This window comes from Bufo bufo, chromosome 2, assembly GCF_905171765.1.
Source record: "Bufo bufo chromosome 2, aBufBuf1.1, whole genome shotgun sequence".
Lineage (NCBI taxonomy): Eukaryota > Metazoa > Chordata > Amphibia > Anura > Bufonidae > Bufo > Bufo bufo.
In genome coordinates, this window is record NC_053390.1 from 289408957 (window position 1) to 289415616 (window position 6660).

Genomic DNA, 6660 nt, shown 5'->3' on the forward strand with positions numbered 1-6660 from the left:
ACCCTAATCCTAGCCCTGACTTCTATCCGTTTGAACGGACCTTGAGGATAGGAATGTTCCTACACTGGAACCTAAGACCCTAGAAACCTTGAAATGTGAGGGGTGTACTCACCTTAGATACTGTACATGTGTTTTAGTAACATTATTTTTAATTTTTTTCAGGAGTTTTTGAAGTTATATTGAGAACTATGGAGAAAGATACTAGAAAAAAATGCTATACCTTCATACTCTCTTTTGAAAAAAATACTGTTGACCTCGAAGACACTATTTAATGCTAAAAATACAAAATGATGTGTGCATAGACTATCCTGATTTTTTTTACAGACATCCAGCAAATATCTGATGAAAATTATACCAAGGGCACTTCTGCCTTACGTAAATTACTGTAACAACAGTACAATACAGTGAAAATATTTGCTGACCGGTGTAAACAAAAATGATGCAGCTGCTTTTTTTAATTTGACCTGTAATAAACGTTAATATTAAGTGCTTAGCTATCTGTAGTAAGAATGGCAATTACAATAAAGTACAGCTCATCTAGCTAAAAACATAGCAGTGTTGACACAAAATCTTCTGGCCTTCTGAGCAACTACAGCAACCACATTTTCCTGCAATAAAGACGTTAAATTATATGTTATTTTACAAAAAAAATTCAAACACTAAAAACGAATAATGTCAAATTCAAACTGTGTTGTGGAAATCCGTGGAACATCCACAGGAAAAGCCATAAATATTGTGAACTAAGTGTCATGATCTGTACAGTATGCCCTCTGGTATGTTCGGTCACTTGGTTATAGTAGGAGGAGACTGCCCTTGTTCTCCTGGGTGTCCTCTTCTTCCAGGCTGTAGCGCTGGCCAATCGCAGCGCAGAGATCACAGCCTGGGATAAAAAACCTCCCAGGCTGTGAGCTGTGCGCTGTGATTGGCCAGCGCTACAGCCTAGGAGAAGTGGACGCCCAGAAGAACAAGGGCAGTCTCCTCCTACTATAACCAAGTCCCCTAAGTCTCCTCCTACTATAACTAAGTGACCGAACATACCGGAGGGCATAGCAGGAGAACGAAGCGGCGCCCAGGGATAATAGTAAGTGCAGTGAGATCCCTGGGCGCCACTGTATATATCATGATACTTAGTGATCAAAAAGTCATATGTATCCCAAAATGGCAATATCGGACAGGTGCATGCGCAGAGGGCTGTGGGGAGCTTGTAATGCATACGTGTCACCTGAGGGAGTGTAGACTGGAAGTTCAGCAAGCCAGACCGCTTCACCCGCTGCTTACTGCAGTAAGTATGGTGGTTCCTGAGGGATCCGGGGTCAAACTGCTTTGACTTCTGTGAAGAACTCCCCAGTATCCGTTCAGTTATTTTACCTCCCTGCTACTTAATCCCTGTGGATACCTACTCCTAACAATGGACATAGACATCTATGTGTATCAAGGACATGTGTACACACACTTCTGAGACATTCAGTCTGCTTCTAACCAAAAGACTGATCTACTTAATGAAAATACACGAGATAACACTTTGGCCATTGTCTTGGAAAAGACACAGTGATTGCCTGTAGGCCATGTGACCAAGCCCCTGTTTTGTAAATTGAGTTTCCAAAACTCTATTGTCTCGCTGGCTCAGATGAGGAGTTTGATGCTGTTTAAATTGAATGCCCCTGTTTCGATTAAAGGGTGTCTTGTTTTCAGCATGAAGCTTTGGCTCCTGTGTGGATTATTATGCGACACCAGCGATATTTTACTCTGTGGATTCTTGGCGATATTATTTCATGGCAATAAGGGAATGACAGACGGTAACTCATATTTAGACTGTCACAACTGGTGGCAAGCAGTGGGATCATCCCTTTTCCCTGCACTGAGAATCCAAGGAAGGCACTGGTGTACAGTGAATGGAAGGCTGGTACACACAGCTTAAGAGCAGCACACTAAAGGAACTGTTGGGAGTTCGTGGAGGGATTGCCAGCAACAAAGCCAAGCGGGTCATAATTGCTGAATTAATGGAGCTAGACCGGGAGAACTTGGCTGCGGCAACACCGACCGGTAGGGAGACAGAACTACCGATCAACAGGGAAATCAGGGAATGACTGGCACTGTTCGGGCCGAACCCAACTACCGAAATCATCCTACAGGTGATCAATAGTGTGACAGAGCATGTGAACCAAAGGGAACAGCGAGAGCTACAACTGAGGCTGGCTGAAAACCAGCGAACGGCAGCAATTCTACCGAACGGAGGGAACAGCACAGTTGATTCGCGGAAGAATCCCTTCAGCGCATTTAAAAGCTTTAACGAAAATTAAAGCGAGATCGATGGCTATTTGGCAGATTTTGAGCGCCAGTGTGCCCTGCACAGAGTGGCTGCCGACGAATGGGTATCGATATTATCAGGAAAACTGTTGGGCAAAGCAGCTGATGCCTTCAGGGCTGTACCAGAGCAGGAGATCCACAGCTATGCACGAGTGAAGGAGGCGCTCCTAGTTCGGTACGCAGTAACCCCAGAGGCGTACCGCTGAAAATTTAGAGACTCCAGCAAAGTGGACAGAGACTCCTATACAGAGTGGGCCTCCCGCTTGCAGCTCTCCGCTTCCAATTGGGTCATAAGCTGCCAGGCCACCACAGTGGATGAAGTCCTGCAGCTCATTTTACTGGAACAATTTTACGACCACGTCCAGACCGACGTCAGGGATTGGGTAAAGGACCGCAGACCCCTCTCCTTACCTGAAGCAGCCAAACTCGCGGACGAGTATGCCGATACCTGCAAGGCGGCATGTTCAAGGCCTCAGATACAAACCCCTTCGGACCGAGACCCACCCCACCACCGCGGCAGCAACCAGGTACCAATCCCCCAGCATACCGATACACTCCACCCCGCGACGCCCAGCTGGCAACGAGCCCCGCTGTTTTCGATGCAATCAAGTGGGACACATGCGACGCAACTGCCCCCGAAATCGCCCGCGATCTCCGCATTGAAACCGAGCTACAGCGGGACCCCAGAGGAGGCCTTTGGCAGCGCCTGCACCCCTTCTCCGATCGGATGGGAGAAGGTGCTATACATGCAATCAGGTGGGACACATGCGGAGCAGCTGCCCCCAAAATCGCCCACGGTCTCCGCAGTGGAACCGAGCTACAGCGGGACCTCAGAGAGCAGCAGCCCATTTTGTAGAGGAGTCCCCGGTAATAATGGTAGGAAGATGGGACGAGGAGGAGTTTGAAGTTCTCCACGAAGTGGACCCTGTGCAGGCAGCTGCTCTAGATAACCGCCAACACCATAGGCAGCCGGTGAAAGTGAATGGACGCCCACTGATTTGGCTCAACAGAGTCTCCGGAGACCATGAATGTATGTTGCGGTGGAGTCTGGCCCTACAGCCCTACGACTTCACTAATCACTATCGTCCAGGCAAGTTAAAATGGGAACGTAGATGGACTGTCCGACAGACTTGCTATCCGAATAGTCGCTGGACATCCCGCCAGCCCCACTGGACCCAGAAAGGTCCAACTGTGTCTGCCAGAGCAGGGAGAAAAAGGGGGGGCCATTGTGAAGAAGTCCCCAGTATCCATTCAGTTATTTTACCTCCCTGCTACTTAATCCTCGTGGATACCTACTCCTAGCAATGGACATAGACATCTATGTGTATCAAGGACATGTGTACACACACTTCTGAGACATTCAGTCTGCTTCTAACCAAAAGACTGATCTACTTAATGAAAATACACGAGATAACACTTTGGCCATTGTCTTGGAAAAGACACAGTGATTGCCTGTAATGCCATGTGACCAAGCCCTGTTTTGTAAAATTGAGTTTCCAAAACTCTATTGTCTCGCTGCTCAGACGAGGAGTTGATGCTGTTAAATTGAATGCCCTTGTTTCCATTAAAGGGTGTCTTGTTTTCAGCATGAAGCTTTGGCTCCTGTGTGGATTATTATGCGACACCAGTGGATTCTTGGCGATATTATTTCATGGGAATAAGGGTATGACAGACGGTAACTCATATTCAGACCGTCACAACTTCCATGTTCAGTCTATTACAGACTGATATGTATGATATATTTATATTTGGTGCATGTAATTTGTATGCTAAGCGGTCTATTTCCAAAACGCCTGACTTTGCAGGGGTTTCTTTTTCCTTCCCTAGTAAGCAGCATTGTGTCAGATAGCTTGCGCATTGGGGGTCAGCTGTTTGTGTCTCAATGCACTCTTTCTGGTGATATCAGATTGTACTTCTGAGAGGAAGTGGTCTTTCCCTGTTATATTTCACATCATAGGGGATGCTAGGACTGTCAGACACATAGCGGTGTTCTAGGAAAGTTAATATATATACATATATAACACTTAAAGTCTTTAACTAACAGATGTCTGCCTCTCAAGAGGAATCCAATAAGAGGAAAAGAAAATCTAGAAACCGTTTATGTCAAAAATTTCAGCAACCCCTGCCTGATGAATTATCTACTAATGTCTGCACTGATTGCTTGTCTCCTACTACGTCTATTCAGTCTGGAAATGTGAACTTTTTATTATGGTTTAAAGAACAACTCACTTCTGTGTTTGAGGAAATCAAATCAGCAAACAAAAGGCCAAGGCTTGCAGACAAAACTCCTCCACCACAGCTGATCGCCTCCTCTTCTGAGAGTGAATGCCTGTTTGAGGGTGAAGTGTGTTCTGACTCCTCATATAAGTGTGATCCAAATTAATATTTAATTTTTCATAAAAATAAATTGCCTGATCTGCCTAAAGCAGTAAAACGTACATTAGAGACTGATAAAGATACCTCTGGAAAATCTAAATCAGACAAACTGTTTTATTTTTTCAAAAACTAAAAGGGAATTTTTTTCCTGGGCATCCTTTCCTAAATAAATGGATTAAACATGACTGATATAGGCCTGATAAAAAATCTGGTCCAGGTTTTAGGTTGAAATCTCTATATAAGTGGGATGAATTATTCGGGCTTCAGTGCCAAAAGTTGATTTAGCGGTTGCTCGCTTATCTAAAAAAGCGATATTCCCTTCGGACGAAGCATCCCTTATTAAAGATCCCATGGATAGGAAAATTGATACTTTATTGAAAAAAGACTATGCCTCTACCTCAGCCGTTTGTGTCGTCACCATGTCTTCTGTACCTATAGCCAGGTCTTTAAGAATCTGGTTATCTCAGCTGTCTCATGATCTAGAAGGAGTTGCAGAGATGACATTTTAAAAAGCCTTCCTCTGATGAAAGCTGCTTCTGATTTTTTGTGTGATGCCCTCTTGATATGATGACATTTCCAGCAAACTCCTTGGCGCTTTTTAATGCTGCAAGGAGAGCACTCCAGATCAAACAATGGCCTGGGGATGTTTTATCTAAATACCACTTCTGTATCTTCCGTTATAACCCACCTCACTGTTTGGCCCTCAGCTAGAAAAGATTCTTGAGGACTCTGAATGAGGGAAAGGAGCAGTTTTTCCAGAATCAAAGAAGAAAGCCATTTTTAAGGTCCTGCTAGAGAAGATCTGCTAGATTTAGAAATAGGCCACCATTTTCTAGGCAAAGGAGATTTTGTGGCAATCAAACAAAATCTGAGCTCAAGAAAAGATCTAATCAAAAGTCCTCTGAGCAATGACGCCAAGGTTCAGCCGAAAGTTGGCGCCAGACTAAAACTATTCTCTTCAGCCTGGACTCTCACATCCACAGATGCTTGGGTTACCTCCATGGTAAAAAGGGGCTATGTCCTAGAATTCACATGCTTTCCTCCAGATCGTTTTCTTCTAAATCATGCAAAAGATCAAGTCTTTAATCTTCTCATTCAAGATTTTATACGCAAATGTGCCCTACAGCCGGTGCCCACAGGAGAAGAATTCAAAGGCGTATATTCCAGAATATTTCCTGTACCCAAACCAAAAGACAAATGGAGACTGATAATCAATTTAACCTTTCTGAACAAATTTTTAGTAAAGAAAAAGTTCAAAATGGAACCAATAAAGTCTGTCGTTATGGCCCTGAAGAAGGGAGATCACATGGCATCAATAGATCTAGTGGATGCATACCTACATATTCCGATTCGCCCACATCACATGAGATTTCTGAGAATAGCGGTCCAGATGATGAAAGGCATTGTACATCTCCAATTTACCTTCCTTCCGTTAGGAATAACGTCAGCCCCGAGAGTTTTTACAAAAGTCTCAGTAGTCCTTGCAGCTGCTCTAAGACTGAGGGACATCACCTGTATTCCCTATCTCGACAATTGGTTGTTGATAGCAGCCTCAGCCCAACAACTGAAACTACAACTACAGATCGCAATTCAAGTATTCCAATCTCACAATTTTCTAATAAACATGGAAAAGTCTTCCTTGGTGCCGTCACAACAAATACAATTCTTGGGTTATATGCTGTCTACAGTCCAATATTCTGTCCAGCTGGGACAGGGGTTACAAATCGTTGGAGAAAAAGATAGTAATATCATCATTAACTGGCCAGGACCTGAAATGGTGGATGACATCACCTCAAATGAGACAAGGCAGAGATCTGAATCCCTATTGTCAGAAGATCCTCACGTTGGATACCTCCTCTTGGGGCTGGGGTGCCCATGTAGATGGTCTATGGGTACAAAAAAGATGGACAAGAGAACAGGCAGTGATGTCCTCCAACTGGAGAGCATAGAAAGCAGTAAGACTAGCTCTTCTCCATT